Source organism: Squalius cephalus, assembly GCF_949319135.1.
Source record: "Squalius cephalus genome assembly, chromosome: 11".
Taxonomy (NCBI): domain Eukaryota; kingdom Metazoa; phylum Chordata; class Actinopteri; order Cypriniformes; family Leuciscidae; genus Squalius; species Squalius cephalus.
In genome coordinates, this window is record NC_137132.1 from 20,622,583 (window position 1) to 20,642,772 (window position 20,190).

The 20,190-nt window shown below is 38.9% G+C and overlaps 1 protein-coding gene across 23 annotated transcripts in view; it reads right to left on the reverse strand.

The window, feature by feature from the left end:
• The window catches only part of msi2b (musashi RNA-binding protein 2b), a 268,592-nt gene that overhangs the window by 130,892 nt on the left and 117,510 nt on the right, over positions 1-20,190 (reverse strand). The window lies entirely within an intron of this gene.

Consider the following 20,190-nt stretch of genomic DNA (forward strand, 5'->3'; position numbering starts at 1 on the left):
CTGTCTGACCCTGACAGAGGCCTGCTCATCCTTGAGGAAAACCCTGTCTGCAAGGGCACACTTCAGAGTGCATCCAGCCATAGCCCTCAAAACACACACACACAGACATCCCACAATACGCCTGATCCTGCTCGTTTCTGCTCCTTTCACATTACAGACATGCACACATATTAATAAATGCAAAAAAAAGTGCATGCCATGCCAGACGTACCCACGCACACTCCACTACTCCTTGCAGAGGTCTCTGAGATTAGCCCTAAAGTACAGGCGGTTGGAAAAACACCTTCCCTCCACAAAAGCAGCCATCAGTCACTCGGCCCCATAGAGAACAATAGAGCTGCGAGCTTTAGAGTTCCTCATCACCCTCAATCACTTCCAATAAAGATCACACTGACTGGTGCTCTCATACAGGCTGAGGGAAATCTGTTATCCTCTGCTATCACTCACTGCATATTTATGTTCCTCTAAAAACGGTGCTTCATGTTCAGAGGAACACGTTTCATAAATGACCACCAGAAGCATGGGGTTATCTGAAAGTAAGTTTCTTCTTTAGGATTTAGCCTAATCTGCAATTTAAAATAAATCAATTATAATGAATAAATGAATCAACGTACAATAATTGCTGATTAAAGGTTAAAAAAAACCCTGTATTTTCCATGCTTTTGGAAATATTTGATATCTATCTTGATATTTACATTTGCCCTGAAATGTTTTTTTTTTTTTTTTTTATGTTTTAATCAGAGCAATCATAATACAAATGTATTTCCAAAAATGTTACAAATTTTTTAAGTAAAAAATAAAAAGACTAAAATATAGTTGATAAATGAGGAACGATTTCCCACTCAGTTTTTCAGTAAATTAATAATGATATATTATTAAATAGTTATTTAATTTGTTATTTAATTAATTTTTTATATTATTATTATTATTATATTATGATGAAACATACTGTTTATTCTTATAAAAAAGTCTTTGGAAACCAAATTGCTGGTTTCTTGATAATACTGGTTTTCTATTGCGTAGTATTTTTAACTAATACATAGCATCTAACGTCATTTTTGATGTGAATGTAAATGGATTTTTCTGAGAAACTACTAGCATTAACAGTGAGATTCTAAGAACCGTGTAATATTGTAATGTGGGAATATAAACCATCATGCCTGCCTTTCACAATCACAGTGATGTATGCTGGCTCTGTAATTATGTTGTCCCTGCTGATGGACGCAAGTTCATAGGCCTGTAGCAGGAGCATTTAGTTTTGTCCAGAAAGAGGAGAGACCCTTGACTACAGCTGCACTAAGGCATGATGGGAGGAGACAGCCCTATACTCAGGCTCATATGTAACTGTCTCTCCTCATAACCAGCCTAAAGTCTCTCTTTCCTGCGCCCTCCCTCCATCTTTTCCTTAGTCTTTGGCACATGAAGTCTGAGACCATTAGTGATAAATACAAGTAATCTGAAAAGTTGCATCTGCCTGTCTGTCTGTCTGTCTATCTATCACATATATTATATTATATTACATTATAGTACAGATTATAATCACAATCTAATATAATCTATAATAAGTAAAAAATATATATATATACTGATAATAAGACAAGTTTAAATTGAAAGTGTAATATATGATTATATATAAGCTTAATTCTTTTACGTCAAAATGTATATTCTCAAAAGCTCTTCTGTTATACTCTATGACCTCATGCACAACTTCACACTTCCAGTCCTGCTTTGCTGCCTTGAAACCACCCTGACCCATTCAGCCTTTCAATAAGGGGATGTGTATTCAAGGATAGATTCAGCCTGCCAGCGGCCATCAGATTGTGGGATAAGAAGCTCTTGAGGGCACACAATATACAGACACGGCACAAAGGTGAGCGTGGTCCCACACCCAGTCTGTGCCTAATCGTAGGTCCGCTCTCTCCTCCTTCTGTGAAAGAAAGGCCTGAGGGATAATAGCTGTCTCGTCTGTATGTAAGGGGGCCGGGCGGCCCTCACAGATAACAGTCCTGCTTTTATATTCGCGGAGAGAAATGAGGTAAAAAGGGGCGACTAGATTCATGGAAAAGAACAGAAAGCTCTTCTTAGAGTTCGTCCTATCTAGTAACGCAGCAGGGGAGAGGAAAGGGCATTTCAAGCCCTCTTAGAGGGCTGGCAGAAGGTTCCGGAGAGTCTGCGAGGCTAATGGCGCTTGCATATGCGACGGTGGCGCATTTAAAATGGCCTTGACCTTTACTTGTTAGCTCTTGTGCCTATGCCCGAGACTCAGAGGGGCCGCGGGAGTGGCGGGACCCCAGGCTAGCTGCGCGCCGATCGATGCGAAACAAGTGGCCTTACAGCGCTCTGATGTGGTGGGGAATTAATTCGCCAACCGCAGCGACTGGAAGGACGCGGCGGCACACGGTGCAGGATGGCAAATTGTGCAAATTCTCCCAAGGCCCAAGGGGATGGTGCCATTAAAAGCCCCCCGGCACACCCTAGGTGGTCGAGCTACTTTACCATTAAACACCATTACTGATAATTGACTGAACAAGTGGCCTTTTTACTGGCCGTCCTTAGCTTGGTCAGTAGCTAATATGCGCTGTGCACCCGGCACAATGAGTAAATGCCACGCTAATGCCTGTTTTATGACAGGCATGGAAGGGGCAGGTCCTGTCTGAGTGTCGATAAAACTGCGTTTAAATGTAGTTTGCCAAAGCCAACTGTAGCTTGCCTTGAGATTTATGCTTCTTATTAGCAGGGGCCGTACATTCAGCCCTCTGAGACACAGCGCTTTATGGGCTTTTATAGCGGGACTGTTATGAAGAAAAGCACACGGGTGTTGTGACCTCATATTGCCAGAGAACACAACATGCATTGGAGTTAACCAGGGGCCAAACACTAACTGACCTCAAAACAACAGGCAAAAACATGCTTGCAACTAAAGTAAATCATTTCTGCATCAATAGCGTCACCCAAAAAAAAAGAAAGAAAAAAAGATTTTCAAATGCACTCACCCTGTTTGCCATTGGTAGGGTAAAGAGATGCGTTTGTCTTTCTTTGTTGGGGAATCAATCTAGAAATGGCTCATTTATATAGATTACATACAAATATAAACAAATAAACGCACAATATTTCAAAAAGGCTAAAAAAAATATTTTTTTTAAATGACAGCTATCAAGAAGCTAAATGGCTAGCTCACTGCTAGAAACCTGATGCAGTTAAGATCAGTGGGTTCCTGTATGGCAGCTGTGCAAAACTGCTTGACAACATGTTTTCATTTAAGAAAGAAATATAATTGGAAAGTCTGTGGGGCCATTTTTTTATTAACTGTGGAAGGTATCAGCGGGAGGACAGGGGGGAATACAAGCCGGCGGAAGCGCAGTCAGACAGGGGGAGATTGTGTTTACATGTAGGCGAGGGATGGCGAGAACGCAATCCAACACTTGGTTAAATTCACTCAGCCGCCAGGGAGTGGAATCTACCACCTGCCATATCACCGTTCACTAAATCTCAGGCAGTAAGGAAAGAAAAACAGACTCCACCTTTCTCCTCATGTCAAACAAACGTGTGCGTGTCTGTCACACCATGGCAGAAATCTCCAAAACACATGCTGCAAATTTTTTAATCAGACACATTGAATTATTTATCAGGGGACAAAAGCATCAGTGGGTTTTCTGACTCAAAGCATTTACAGAAAACAGAGAGGATGGGAAATACAAACCGACAATTTCACACAGTTTCAAACAGAGTTTCCAGTAGAGCCTTTAATGGCATTCTTACAACGCATTTTAAATGGAAATTACATTCAACAAATAAAATTATATCTATCTATCTATCTATCTATACAATATAGCTGAAAGCCATATCAGCCTATATAGCCCAAAACTGGTAGCCCACTGAAGCTAAGCAGGGCTGAGCCTGGTTAGTACCTGGAAGGGAGACCTTCTGGGAAAACCAGATTGCTGCTGGAAGAGGTGTTAGTGAGGCCAGCAGGGGGTGCTCACCTTGTGGTCTGTGTGGGTCATAACGCCCCAGCGCAGTGATGGGGACACTATACTGCCAAAGAGCACCGTCCTTCGGATGAGACATTAAACCGAGGTCCTTACTCTCTGTGGTCACAAAAAATCCCAGGATGTCTTTCGAAATAGTAGGGGTTTAACACCGGCCAAATTTGCCCAGTGGCCTATGCCCATCATGGCCTCCTAATCATCCCTATATATATATATATATATATATATATATATTAGAGGTGGGCATAGATTATTTTTTTTAATCTAGATTAATCTAGATTAATTTTGAAATTAATCTAGATTAATCTAGATTAAAATGGCTCATTTGAATTCTGCCGAAGGCATTCAGAGTATGTGTGCTACCCAAATAATGACTATAAAAGTAAGTCTTTGAGAACGGGTTTCTCAAGCCAGGTGGCGCATTAGACCAGGTGCTCATCTCCTGTTTCCAAAATGCATCACAAACTGCTTGAGAAAGCTGTTCTACTCATAGACTGTAAAAGGTTACTACTGTACTGTTACTGTCCGTAGGCAACATTAGGTAGGCCTATGTTATTATCGACAACTACTATAGGCTATCAATTAGGGATGGGCGATATGGCCTAAAATCCATATTGTGATGTACATTGCAGCCTCTTGCGATAACGATATTATAATAAAACCATTTCAGAACAGGTTACACAGACCCTGCTAAACAACTGCTAAATGTAATTTTTTTTTTTTTTTTTTTTGAAAGGGTGTATGTAGTTTTGAGAACATATATTGTGCAAAACTGTAAGTATACAACATAATTTTGCAGATAAATAAAATGTAAGTACACTAGCTGCAGAGACTTAAGTAGGTCTAATGTTTATTAAGGCTTGGAGCTTATGAAACCCCAAATTTAAAATTAGAATATATTGTCTAACTGATGTCTTTTCAGTTAAAAAGAAACACAACAACGATTCTTAAAATCGGGCGCTTTTAATAAAAAGAGATTATATGCTACACCACTCACTAAGATATATTGGGAATAATACGCGCGCGCTGGTATTCAGTGATATGTTTCGTTTTGAATTTGAGGTGGTAGAACGGATTAGTCGTGTGTTAACTTACCGAACTGTTACACCACACAGTCTACATCGGACGGCTTAAATACAAACCAAGTCCAAATAATGGATGTTGCACGGATCTTTTACACCAGCTTTCACTTTCAGCCGTGTTTACTTAAGATGACACGAATATGATGCGTTGCAGCCGGGTGTTCCTCGCGGCCGCGGGTAGATTGCGTCATCATAGCTTGTGTAGCTTGAGCCAGCTCCCAACGCTCCCAACCCAACTTGGAGAATAGATTAACGGCGATATTTTTTTTATCGCGCGATAAGAGTCTCGCGTTAACGCAGCGCGTTAACGCCGATAACGGCCCACCACTAATATATATATATATATATATATATATATATATATATATATATACTAATTGGCTTCATCACTCTGTCTCCTCTCCACCAGTAAGCTGGTGTGTGGAGGGCGTTCTGGCGCAATATGGCTGCCGTCGCATAATCCATGTGGATGCTGCACATTGGTGGTGGTTGAGGAGATTCCCCCTTCTATGTAAACCGCTTTAAATGGCGAGAAAAGCACTATATAAATGTAATTATTATTATATAAATATACATAATATCATACGAGTAGCTGTGCGATATCGCTCTACATCAGCACGGTTGTGATCTGGCTGTGGGCATGAGGCCGCAGGAAGTTGCCATTGGAAGTTATTGCAAAGAGTCGTTGGTGTTTCAAAGTGAGTTTTGAGTAAAAGCATAGGATATATTATATAAATTGTCTTGTGTAGCTTGATGCTAATTGTTGCTCTACTGCTACTGCTGCACAGGTGCAGATATATTTCATGATGTATTTTCTCAAAAGAATTTCACATAAGTTCGTAAGAAAAGTTTTGTTTTCTTTTCTAGAAAGACTATTTATAATAGGTGAATAAATGTATTGTAGGATCAAATCGATGTGAATGGGAAAGCCATAATGACAGAATAAAGTCTAATAGCCTCTGAATAAAAACAAAAGAATGATGATAAAATAATAATGAAGATTAGGTCTCATATACCCAGCAGAGGTTGAGTCTGAAGGAGTGAGAACAATAGAAACATGAATTGGGCAGTTCGCCACATCAGACATATACTGCAAGGGAGCTTATAGGGGGCAATATTTTTTTTATTAGCCTTTTTAAAAAAACAACAAAAAAAACACACACACAACATGGTCTTAGAAAATATTTCATAAATGTCATATTTTTAGAGATAACATCTTCAGATTTGAAATGAAGCATGAGCACACTTGTGACTTCAGCTTCATTGTGTTTCTATGTTGCTACACCACAACCACATAATATTTTTATACATTTAAAAATATATTCTTAAAATTTTTATGTTTGAGCTTATACTGTATACACTCTTGATCTGTAAACGCCCAAGTGTTGGCTTTCTAAATATTTCTTGGTTATGTGTCTATTCAGAATGACTTTTTATGAACCTTTTTATTTTGGATATGCCATTTATGCCACACTTGCCAAAATGGGGGGTGCAGAGAAAGGGGTTAAAAACCCTATTTTATGTGGAACTACTTCCTTCCGCCACGGATTCAAATGAAGTTGACAGTTTAACAGTTGAGCCCAAGCCTCTGTTACTAATTCTAAAACGTCACTTGGGAACTAGCAAAGAAGGAACGCAGAGTAGTCACTTGATTGAAGCTTACTGTATTATGTAGAGTATAATGAGAGAGAGAGAGAGATCGACTAAGCGAGTGCATTACCTGTATCTAGCCGATTTTCTTCTGGTCAATCATATTCATAATCACAAAATCAGTTTGAATGTCCGCTGAGGAAAGCGATATCTGGATTTGTCCTTTTAACAGTAAAGGGGATTTCCCATGACAGCGCTAGTCAATGCATTTGTAAGTTGCATCTTATTGTTTACAACCTTGTTTCGTCCTATCAGTATAAAAGACTTTGCTACTGACTCACTTATAAAGACAGTCTTTGCAACCATGATGGTGTAATAATGTCACTTTCACTGAAGTTGAAATCACAATCACATACAGACCCTTTCTCAATAACAAATATGCCATGGTATTTACATAAAATATTATTTATTAAAAAATATTTTTTAAATAAACTATATTTGCCATTATAAAAGTATAAGAAGTTTGTAGAATAGGAAATAGACAAGCAAACAGTTCAGTCAAAAGTATAAAAGCAGTACCTGTTATAGTAGCCTACAGGATTTCAGTTAAATAAAATTATAAAGTTATGAAACTTAAGTTTGCCCTTAGCCAAATCGATCTGCTCTGGAATACGTAAGAGATTAATAAGACCAAAGATTGCCTGTTTGATACACCCAAAAATAATTATGCCTCATGTTTAAACAGTATAAGAGCCAGCGGCCAATTCCTGAAGGACTGGCCGAGATAATGCTGTTCTCAGCGGGTACATAAGCGCTGAAAAGCCGCTGGGGGCCTGGAGCTCACATCTCAGAAAATGTCTAAACAAATTGTCAAATAGCCACTATGTTTATAAAAGAGTTGCATATTTGAGGTCTAAATAACTACATTCTCGCCTAAAAAACTCTTAAAACTTCCTTCTGTGACACAACAACAGTAAAATTAGTCAAATTATGGTGTTTGTTCGTCTGCCATGACACTCGCTGTAAGAGAAATGCTGCAAGCGAGGGTGACACAAACAGTTTCCCGTGGTGATACTGGTAGAATATCGCATGGCTGGAAAAGGATCTCAGCCAATCAGACTCGATAACCAAAACAAACTGTTTTATACAGAAACACACACACACACATATTCATATATATATTCAGCCACTGACTTTCTTTTAAGAAATGAGAATTTCATGAGAGACATCCTGTCTAAGCAAACTGTGTTTCCAACAACTATTTAACATCTTGAGATTCAGCGACAAACACAAACAACCTGCTATATTGACAAATTATCTGGCCAAAAGCAGTAAACCAGATGAAAGAGTCCAAGTAAACATGTCTCTGCAGATTCAGGACACACAGGTGGATCAATAGCACATTTGTTACATGAGCGAGAAGTCTGAATGCATCTCAGCGCCTGATCATACACATGCACGTGTGTTTACGCGAATGTGATCGAGCAAACAACCCCGGCGATCAAAAACAAACAGTGGCGGACGAGGAAATGGATATTCAAAGGCAGGTCTCATTTAGCACCACGGCTGGGTGGAAGGGGAGACATTTATTTGCATAACGGAATTGGAAGTGACAGTCAGCGTCGGCTGCAGAATCTACTCCCTCATCTACCGCAGACACCCTCCAGCTCACGGCTCTCCGTCCCCCCCTCCCCCTTCTCATTTGTTATTGCACTTTTCTTTAGCTGGAAAAATCAATGCTTAAGAAGCCAGACTCTCTTTTCCGCTCAAGGACGATGGATCGGGTTTCGGCAACGCTAATTTTGAGGAGTCACTTTCTTTTCATTCGTAATTTCGCACTGATCTGGCCGGTAACTGAGTGGAGAGCAATCGCTTGTGGCCGTGTCTTGAGCGCATGCTTCATTCGCTTTTAGCACTGGTGATTAAATGCACTGCTCTGGGCTACACTCATGCTGGCAGAAAAACAATGCAATTAATGTACACCGGATCAAAACAACACAATAAAAAGAAAGGATGGACTTTAAAATAAAGCTCTCTTGGTGTTCAGTGTAAAAAAAAAAAAAGACACTCAGTGCTGTCTGAGGAAATTCTTTTCTGCGATCAGATCATATTTCACATTTTCCCTTCTGAAAATAAAGATTACCACAACCTTTAAAAACGCCAACAATCTGTCCTCGCTTGACAAAGTCACTTAGATTCTGAAAACATTTGGCCATCCAACCACCAAAAGCCATTTAAGAATGAAGTCGCTGCAAGTGCTGCCTCTAAGGAGACATTTTCCCATTTTCCCAAGGAATGGGCATTTGTGGTTAAGGTTCACCAATCCATAATTGATGAGAATAGCTGCTCTGATATATCAAAAGCATTAAAACACAGGTCTAAAGCTGATATTTATTACCTTCTGATGTCAAATGTCTACACCTGCAGCTCTGATAACTCATTTCAGGCCCACGTGACAAAACGCTGCTGTGAAAAGGGAACATATATATTTGACAAACAACAGGTCCTTTATGAGGTGGGGGATCACCACACTGTTTTTGCTGGGTGGATAAGCAGTGATTTCAGTTCCAGTAGCGTAGACTCCAGTAGATTCGCTCATGCGGCAAATCTGTTTTCAGTGACTCTCTGCGGCGCGGACATCTACTTAAAAGCAAGAGACCGACACAAAGAGACAGAAAAACCACCACCTGCAGCTCAGGACGGAGCTCCAGACATGCTCCCCAAAATCTAGGGCCCGGACATCACTCATCGCGGCAGATTACTCCATGCCGTTATCGACTCATCGTCGCTTCGCCGTTGTCACGCTGAAGAGGCGTGATGTAAATGTATGTAAATCCACGCTCTTAACTGACAGTCTAAAGATGAGGAACAGATGAGATTAGGTGCAGAGGATCGCTTTCCGCAGGAAGCCCCCCCCCCCCCGATAAGCTCATTATGCCCTTAAAAGGTTTAATTATCAGAGCCATTGCGTATGAACATTGCGTACAGAGCTTTGGATTGAAATCCTGTGTAAATCCTGGCATCTAGCAGTGTCTGTCAGCGAGAACCAGAAACAATCTCAATTTATTTACTAGACACTAATTAATGCGTGAAAGCAAAAGCTGACCGATTTGTCTAACGACGTTGTGACCTTGAGAAACATTGTGATCCATCCTTAGAAGTACATTATTCTTGTCATATCTACAACACTTCTGATATACTGCAAATCAATAAACAACTCGCTCATTTACTTAGAGGCGAAGTGTGTCATTTCTGTATGATCAAACAGAACTGCAAAAATAATTACTGGTTTCAAACAGAAACTCCCCCGCCTGTCATAGGTGGTGCAAACAAATAATCCCACTCCAAACGTATACCATTGGTTGAACCAATGTTCTTAGGATGCTCAAACATGATTGGGAGAATCAATCTGAAAATGGCTTACTTATAGCTGACTCTGCATTATGTTGGGATTATAGAAAACAATTACAATGAAATTGTAATGAAAGTGAAGTTAAATTTGATTAAATATTTATATGTTGTTTTTAGTACAGACCAGGGGTGCCCAATCATGTTTCTAGAGGTCTACTGTACCTTCCTGCAAAGTTCAGCTCCAACCCTGATCAAGCACAACTGAACCAGCTTATTAAGATCTTCAGGAGCACACGCTAATTACAGAAAGGTGTGATGGACCAGGGTTGGATCTTAACTTTGCAGGTCCAGGAACAGGATTGGGATACCCTGGTATAGACAGACAGATAGTTACAATTTTAGATGCATGTAGTTATCGACCAAAATTGGGAAAATATCATGACAAAAACCTTGTACTTATAACGTCAACCCCCTAGATGGTAATGATTCAAGACAGTCTCACCTCAGCGTGAACCTCTTCATAGGATATTTTAACAGTGGACGACGTCTAGACTCTGTATCACAGGACACCAGTTGATTCAGTGGAATTGCGAGTTGTCAAACATGACTCACTGTCTCTTCTGGTGAAGCACTGCATGTGACGTAATCTTACCTGGAAACATGACCCCTTTGTCGTTTCTATAGCCAAGAAAACACTGAAGCCGACCTTCTTTTTGTTAACATCTTCAAGGGCAGCAACCAAACATTAGCCATAACGGTCCAAGAACTCTCTGGAACAAGTATCAAATACTACAGAATAATCCAACCTTCTCAAGATGCTGTAAAGTAAGAGACCTTCTTTAAGTGATCCGCTGCCTTATTCACGGATTAAAAGAAGCTCCAGTGTAAATAAATAGTCTGAACAGAACGTTGCTTGTTCCAGTATCATTTATTTCCTGCAGACATGGAAATGTGCAAGTAATGCGAGATTTGGAGTGTGCAAACACTGTCAATGTGTGGTGCACTTGAGAAGGTGACAACAGGGGGCTTGGCACAGATTGCTGGCTCCTGTATGAGTGCTCAGGGAAACAAAGCTTCTACTGCATATCAACTACCTCTTAACACAACTGCACCGACAGCGCTGAAGTGTTGCAATAAACCAAAAAGCTACGAAAATACAACGGACCACACATTCATTCTTTCTGTTCCTGCCTCATGAGAGCTTTCTGCTATAAGTGAGCCACAGTCTGCCACTACGGCCTGTATCCAGACAGAATGAGACTGAGCGTGGAGCCAGAAACCCCCTGGTCAGAGACAGGGTGGCATTAGGAGAACCTGGCCTGGAGAAGGGGGCAGCAGCTGATGTTACAGCCAGTCATTACTCCACTCGGCTCGAGGCATGACACTGGAACGGCACAAGTGGGCCAACTAAGATTTATCCACACTGTCAGGACAGTGTGTTGTTGACCAGAGGGCCTGCTGATGAATCCCACCCTCCATTTCTGTTTGCAAGCTGTTCAGGACCAACAGGTCACAATGGCATTTTATTTATGGTGCTTTAACATGCCAAGCTGATCCGCTCTCTTCCCTGCTTTAGCATGGCAAATGGCCCTTCCATCAGGACGTATTGTGCCTGGGAGCGAGCGAGGTGCAAGTTATGTCTATCTAGTAGCACCAACAAATAGAGTTGTGTCTTCAAGCTAAAATGGGGGTTTGGGAAATGCAAAATATAGGAAACCTAATGGAGTAGGATATCACATGGAGGAGTTTAAAAAAATATCTACAGGTGACAGAAAAATAATAATAATTCAAAATACTGCAGTACATACTTAATAAAACCGTACTGATTCAAAATCGCATATTGGAGAATGAACTCGCTTTCAAATCATGAATGTGAATTTGAATTGAATTGGCAATACTCTATTGGAAGTTGAACTGTGGGGATAAGAATAAAAATGTACTAAATAGCAATTTAAAAAAAATCAACAGCTCAAGCATTCTGGGAAATGAACTGTTCTTCCACTCTGGTAACACTTTTTCAAGGCTCAACAAAAAACAGAGTTACATGAACTTTACTTTGAACATTTTCACATTTCAAACAGCAATTCTGCATCCTGATTGCCACTTAAACTTAGATTCAATTCAAATTCTGGAACTTAATAGAATTAAAAGGAATTCTCAATTAAATTCTGAATAACAGTCTGAATGCCATGTCAAAGAATGAATATACAGTGTAATGCCACAATAGTACAATTTTTCACATGAATACTTTTGGGGAAAAGGAGATTGAGCAAACAAAATGAACAGAGAATAAAAATAATAAAATTGCGCTAAACACTGAAATCCAACTAGAATAACAATAGACTAAAGCTGTGCCAATAAAATTATTTATCAATACAAGGCAATTCTTTTTTTTTTTTTTTTTTCCAACAATGTTTACCTTGTATATTTAAAACAAACTATCTGAACAACTAGTTTGGAATAAAAAGTTAGAAAAAACTATATTGCAGATTTCTTAAAAATATTACTGATGGTTCTGGTTATTTACCATTCTGTTCAATCTAACAGCCACAGTACGTTCTCCATCTGGTGTTTTTGGTGTACATAAGTATTATAATGATATTAATCATTTGGAAATTCAGTGATTAAGCCAGTTAATTAGTATGTAAATAAAGTTTCAGAAACAATGGCAGGCCTTCCGTTCAAATCCACAAATTTAAGAGCAAATCCGTGTCAGCTTTCATTATGGCAGGTGTGAGTGGCAGGTCACGGAGTGTGTGTGTGTGAGGGAAATGACAGCAGGACAAATGTTGTTTCGTTCCAAAATGAAATGGGAGTGGAATCAAGCCGGGCACCTCAGCGTGGCAAAGCCCCAGCAAACCTCGAGGCCAGCGGCCGAGGAGCTAGCTTAACCTTTCTCCCTAATTCTCTCCCTCTACTCTATCTCTCACCCGCTTACTCACTTCCTCCCCCAGCCCCCGCCCCCTCATGCCTATCCACTCGGATCGATGGGCGCACTGCAGAAGTAGTGGACTGGGAGTGCGGAAATTCAGCTCGTTCTCAGAGAGAAGCGGTGTAATTTTCGCCGTGATGAAAAAAGCAATAACATTTTTGCTCGTCCTTTACAGCTAGCGAAAGACGAGGTGTGGGCTCAAACAGCTGAGAACTCACCTTCCCCAATAGTCGGAGGAACCAGTCACCTATGCACCCCAGTACGGTAAAGAGAAAGAGAAAGAGAGAAAGAGAGAAAGAGAAAGAGGGAGAGAGAGACAAGATATTCAAGTATGAAATCCGTCAGGAGCAAGCGACTGACTGGCGGGTCTGATGAACATTAGCAGGAACAGGAAGGATGCAAAAAGACGAGTGAAACTCCTGGATTTTAATAAACAAAATATCAATCTTACGCAAAGGCTGGCGGGTTGGATGCGCTCCCTGTTATATTAGGAGCAGATGTATGTGCCTGATAGAGAGCATTATGGGTTATATCCCAGCATTCATTTCATTACAGTTCCCGACAGTGCTTTACCCCCCGTAGCTCTTTATTTAGCTCAGCAGTTAAAGCCTTTTTAACTGCAGATTCAATATGACGACATTCACCACACGTAGGGGAAGAGCAGAACAATGGCGCATCTAAAAATGTGATACTCTGCGATATTGTTACTTCTGCAGATCTCTGATCACGACGCCTCCTGCCCCGTCCCGTCCCTTTTATTTGAGGATGAAACACCAGAGCACAATTTGAATACAGTTGTACATCTTTCCATTTATTAATGCTTGGATTAACATGACTGGGGGTTTTGTCAAGGGAGTCTTTACTAGAGCCCAGGGAGCAGTTCTGTGTGACAGTAATAGTCTTCAGTTAATATACTTGAGTGATGCAGATTTCTTAGTGTTGGAAAGCAGAACAAAGGGGGTTTATTTGAAGCGTGAACACAAAGGTAGAATTGTAAAGTGGAGGGTGTAAACGGGAGGGTAGGAGCCACTTGAGATGAAAGCCATGTTATTTGACAGCGCTGGAAGTGAATTATAAAACAAAGGCAGTGGTGGGAGAATCCTCCCGACTTTTTGACAGGAGAAAGATGAGCCACTTTTACTTTCCTCCCATCCTGGCTTTCAGTCTCTCACACTGGAAAAACACTATTTGCTCTTGATATCATCTGTCCGTCCACAGGCACTCTTGATTTCTTACTCCCTCCCTCGATATTGATTTCACCAGACTGTACACTGCTTAAGTTCTTCTCTGGAAACTTTAAAAGAAGCTATTTTTAAGCGTTTAAAGGAAAATATATGAGTATGAAGGAGATCATTTAGTTTGACTCCACAAGTCAATGTGTTTTATTTCCAATTATTTTAATTGCAACAATTTGCATCAAGAAAAAAAAAATCCTGGATCCATTTGTCTGATTTTTAGGGAAGTCTGAATAAAAAAGTTTGTTAAAAATATTTCATCAACAGTATTGAAAAAAAAAAATTACACAGCATTTTAAAGTTGACTGAAATTAATTAATTTAACACGATGCAATATTAATTAAATCTTAAAAACAAAGAAATGAATGCCTTCAATCAGCAATGATGCATTTAATTGCACTTAATTATTGTTACAATAAAGTTCTAGTTCAAAAAAATGTTGTTCATTGGAACTTTTTACTCAAAGACTAAAGCAGCACAACTGTTTCAACATTGCTCATAAGAAGAAAGGTTTCTTGAGAATAAAATCAACATTATGAATGATTACTGAATATATATATTACCATTCAAAAGTAATTTAAACTTGGGTAATTTCACTCTATTACTGTGTTTTACTGTATTTTGGAACAAATAAATGCAACCTTGGTGATCATAAGAGGCTTCTTTTAAAAAAAAATCTTACTGACCCCAAACTTTTGGAGAGGATAAAAAAAGACAAAACAAAAAGTAAAAAAAAATGGCTGGAATAAAAAAAACATTATTCCAGAAATAAGGCCAACTTGGCTAAATGCCATTGTGATAAAGGGCCAAAATTTTCAGGTTTACTGTTGGCAGAGAGCCGTCATCCTCTTGGAATACTTCAAGATGTTCTAGAGCGCTGTATTTTCACCAAACACTCTAAAAACACATTATTGAAGTAGAACGAAGCATCTCTGAAGTTTCAGTCTGATGCTTTGTTGGCTCTCATGAACATGCATGTGCAACACAGTGCTGAGGAGGTGGGTAGGAGAGCAGCCAGGCTCGAGAAGGAGTTCAAAAGCTTAAAACGGGCCACTCGTTCTTCTGAGGGCCCCTGTAGCACAGCAGAAAGGCCTCCTGAGAAAAAAACAGCTCTGAGAGTGCACAATCAAAGGCCCAAACTCAGAGCTCCAGTGAATGGAACTGGATAACAAAATGGCATTTTAACAGATTCAGGGAATGTTCCTCAGAATGTGATATCAAGCCTTCAGGTGAATTATTCAGAGTGGCTATTCAATTAGAATTATTATCGGACCCGAAATGGCCTCTGAGAACGAGACAACAAAAGGATGGGAAACGGAAAACCAAGATAATGAGAAGGTCACAGCCATACAGTGAATACTAGAGTGAATGTTTAAGGCAGATAATGCCAAGCTCACGTGAACCAGCTAATATTTGGTGCATAGCTCTCCATTCAGTGTAAAACCCTGTCAGTGTGATAGATTGAAAGAAGTCTTGCCACTCTCTGCCATTTTCTTTCTCTTGCTTCCAACATTGTGGGCAGCGGCACGGTGCAAACTGACAAATCTCAGTGGGTTTTACAGCCTCTTGAGCTGCGGTTGCCAAGAAGTCACATCTTTCCATTCATCCAGGCCCAAGAATTGAGAATGAAAATAGTGTCATTATTTACTCCGCTTACTACGACTTGCTTTCTTTAATTGAACAGAAAAAGAGAAATTCTGAAGAATGTGGTTTTTAATGCAGTGCCTTGCCTAAAGCTTTCAAGCTTCAAAAAGGAGGCAAAAGCAAAATAAAAATATTAAAGTGGTTATATGTCTTGTGCACTATATTCAAAGTCTTTTGAAACCATGGAATGCTTTGAGATGTGATGATCAGACTGAAATTGAAGTCATAATACACTGATAAGTCAAACTTTTTCACTTTTGTCAAACAAAGCTATCATGTGGTTTCAGAAGAACACAGAATATAGTGCACAAGACATGTGGACCACTTTTTTGATATTTGTATGGTGCTTTTTTCAATCTCCAGTCTTCAGAATTATTGTAGTAATCGCTAGCAAGCCATAAATGTGGTGCACAGACATTAGGTTGAAAATAACCTAGAATATTCCTTTAACATTTAATGGATCACACATTTCACTTCATTTTTTTCTCATTGTATGAGGGGCCACCAGATAAAAGAAAACAACATATTTTATCAGATGAGGCCTTTTAAGAACCATTTCACTTTAGTTAACTATTTCCAGTTAACAAAAATCTCTGGAAACAGATGTCTTTGGGAGCATTGGGCAAGTAACAATTATTCTAATTGTTTGAATTTGTATTGACTTGGGATGAGGGAGAAAAAAAAAAGAGATGTGGGTCAAAGCAAATACTTAAAGCCTCAAGCCTGAAAGAACAAATGAAAGACTAAGAGAAACAGAGAAAGAGAGAGAGAGAGTGGGGTGGGAGGACAAATGTGTACCTCAGCTGTTCTGGTGGGTTTTCCATTATATTTCTGAAATGGACTGAGCAGGCAAAAGAGCTTCTTTTCAGACAGCGCGCAGAGGCAGAAATGACTTATAATGAATGAACGCATCAGAATGGGATTCCTCAGCCATACTTCTCTGTTCACACCAAAAAAGGACTCAGAAGGAAGTTGCTTAAGAACATAAGGTTAGAAGGTATTGTTGTGCATGACCCAAGGAAAAAAAAAGAGTCCAGAAAGAGCACAAAACTCATTCAATACCTAAACAATCAGGTTCCCATACTTCATCACAACTGTCAGTATATCTCATATTGACAACATTTTAACGTAGCGCTTTCCTCCTCCCTTCATCTTTCTCTCTGCCTCTTATTACTTTCAGGAATCAAGCCGAATCAGTTTTAGCAACTTAGAATTGAATTATGCATTCGTTAGTTCATGCATATGCATGGATTCCCGAAGTTCATGAATATCTATTACGTTGCCATTTACATTTCTTCCATTTTCCTAATACATAAAAATCTTACACTAATGAACAAATGGAAGGACTACAGCTTGTAGACAGAGAGCTAGCGATGTGCTAAATAAAAGAAAGGCGTACAGGCTTTCTAATTAGAGCTCGGAAACCATGCGGTGCGATTTTAGACAGTGATTCATTTACAAACTTCAATGAAAAGCGGTGAGATTACATGAGAACTCGTGTTTCTAGATGGATTCTCAAGAGAATCTAAATGCTGCCCTCAGGGAAAACCAGATGGCGAAGGAAGGAAGGAAGGAAGGAAGGAAGGAAGGAAGGAAGGAAGGAAGGAAGGAAGGAAGGAAGGAAGGAAGGAAGGAAGGAAGGAAGGAAGGAAGGAAGGAAGGAGATTGACATCCAATAGGAAAAAAATCGCAAACATCAAATGAAAAATAACATGGTACGAATTTATTGTGCGACATTGTTTGAGCCAGAAAAACACACTGCTCAGTAATTAATTACACCCAACACTGTATATTTTATATTCTATTCAATATTCTGAAGATGGCTGCGCCCTCTTTCTCTGGCGCACAAGGTCTATAAAATTAAGTTAAACCTACTCAACTTTTCTGATACTGGTGTTCCCATCATGCACTAGGGCATGAATAATTAATAAGGTTGAATTATCACTGTTTTCCAGCTGTATTTACACTGTTATATCATTGCTTTGTTGTTATGTTTAATAACTTGCCATTTTGTGACATCTGGAGTTAATTTTCTACTCAAAATGACACATTCATACTCAAAAATGATCCATCAAATGTTACAGTCATTGTGTACCAATTTAGGTCCATTCAGGTGGGTACCGTGTTACTTCTATTATGTAGATATGGTGTCTACACAATATCTATTGTATTTATTTACTTAGATGTTTCCAAGTAAAGCATACACTTTAAAAGCATGATTTAATTTGGTGTTATATTGTTTGAGTAAAAAGTATTGCAAAGTAAACTTCAACTAAGTAGAAATTACTCAAACTTTTTTACTGGCCAAGTTAAAGCTACTTATTTTCTTTAATTTTAAGTAGAGTTTACTTTATTCCATATGTGCAAATTACTTAAAATCTTTAACTGTCTTTAACTTTAACTGTCAATTTAAACTGTAATTTAATTACTTTTCCCTTGAAGTAAAGGGATTACTCTTAATTTAATTACAGTTACTTCTGACAATTGCATTAAATACTGTAGAAACAGAATTCTATACAGTATGAAACAATAGTGGATTTAACATCAACATTTAATGTTAAAGTGTACGTTTTTAATCTAACCTTCTCCCTTCACACACTTTGGTCAGTTCAAGTTATGCAATTGTATACGTTTTATTTGAAAGAATCAAAAGTGCAGTTTTGTGTCTGTCCTTGTATTGTTTAACTGGTTGAGGATGGTTTCGAAAGTAATAATTAATAAGTAATTCAATACTTTTTAGACAGAGTAATTAGTACAGTAATCGAATTACACCGTTGAAGAAGCAATTAGTAGCTAGTAATTAATTACTCTTTTAAAGTAACTTACCCAACAGTGAAAATATATTTAATCCAATACATATTTTAAAAACCATTCCCACTTATATAGCTTCGATGTAGGAAGCTGCTTTTTGTTATTAGCTTCTAGTGTAGCTAACTACTTTTTGAAAAGAGCAGCTTGACTGTTGTTGAACTGTTTTAAATCATGAGTAGCTTGTAACTTGGTGAGCTACAGTTTTAAAGTAGCTTCTCCACCACTGGTACCCTGGCAACCTTTCCGCACCATGTAAAACGGCCTGAAAAGTGGTGTGGTTGATCGCCAACAATAAGTGTGAAAAATAAAGGATCCAGTTTGCAGGATCCTGACATCTCATCAGCAGTTATCACAGGCTATTCACTACCGGTTCAGCGCACACACACGCACACACACACACACACACAGAGGAGAGAGAGAGAGAGAGGGGGGGGGGGGGGGGGGGGCATGTTGCCCACAGGCGTTTGTGCTGTGGCAGTGAGCATCCGTTTAGCAGGAAGTCCGCATACAGCTGACAAACAGCGTGTTCAATCCCCTCCTACCTCACACTCGGTGGGTGACCGTGTTCTAATAAGCAAGAACACACAATGATCATGTATTTACGTATTAATAAAAAACCCTCAATGATAAACTAAACATGCTGATACAAAACTTTCCCAGAGGACAGTGGAGACCGGGGCTAGTTGTCACACTTTTTTTTACTCCAGTGAATATTTTTCAGGGTAGGTTCGTTTTGAATTTATGTATAGCCTTGGCTACAAAAAGCTATTGAATATTTCAACTGTTACTGCCTAGGGGGAAAAAATGGTTCCCAGATAGCACATTGACTATATCGGGTAAGTTGCTGGAATAGTTAATATTTCAATAATTTAATAACACGTGCATGTTCACGGTTCTCTGATGTCAGTTAATGGTCACATGACATGTAGGAAAACAAATAATATATTTATCTTTTTAAGTAAAAGTTTTGATTTGATTGCTGTATTTTTATCATTCATTTATTTTAATTTTACATTGTTATGTTATGTTGTTCATTTTTAGCTTTATCAACTTACAAAGCCCAAAGTTCCCTCATGAACTCTATTGGTAAATCCGGAAATAAAATATAAAAATATAAAAAACAAAACTATTCATAAAAAAAGCAAAAATGTATAAGATCATGTAAAAGTAGCGTTCAATTTTTTTGTTTTTGTGTAAAATGGTTAATTAATGTAACATGTCAAACAAACTTGCCCCATTTTTGAAAAATACTCTATTGCCATGAACAGCTTAATGCTTTCGTTCAAATCTATGTTCATTTTTTACTCTTTTTTGATTTTACTCTTTACTCTGAGTTTACTCTTGCCTGATTTTATGCCAGTGTGTTTTTTGTTCATAACAGCTGTTATAAAAATATATCATTTTAGTTTGGAGGAAATAAAAAACACAAAACCGCCATTTAATATTGAACTAGATGTTTAAAACCAACAAACAAATCTGCGAGATAAATGACACGTATTGGACTTTAGGCTCAAACCCTTGTTGTTGAGATCCAGCTAGTTTCTGTAATAACTAGC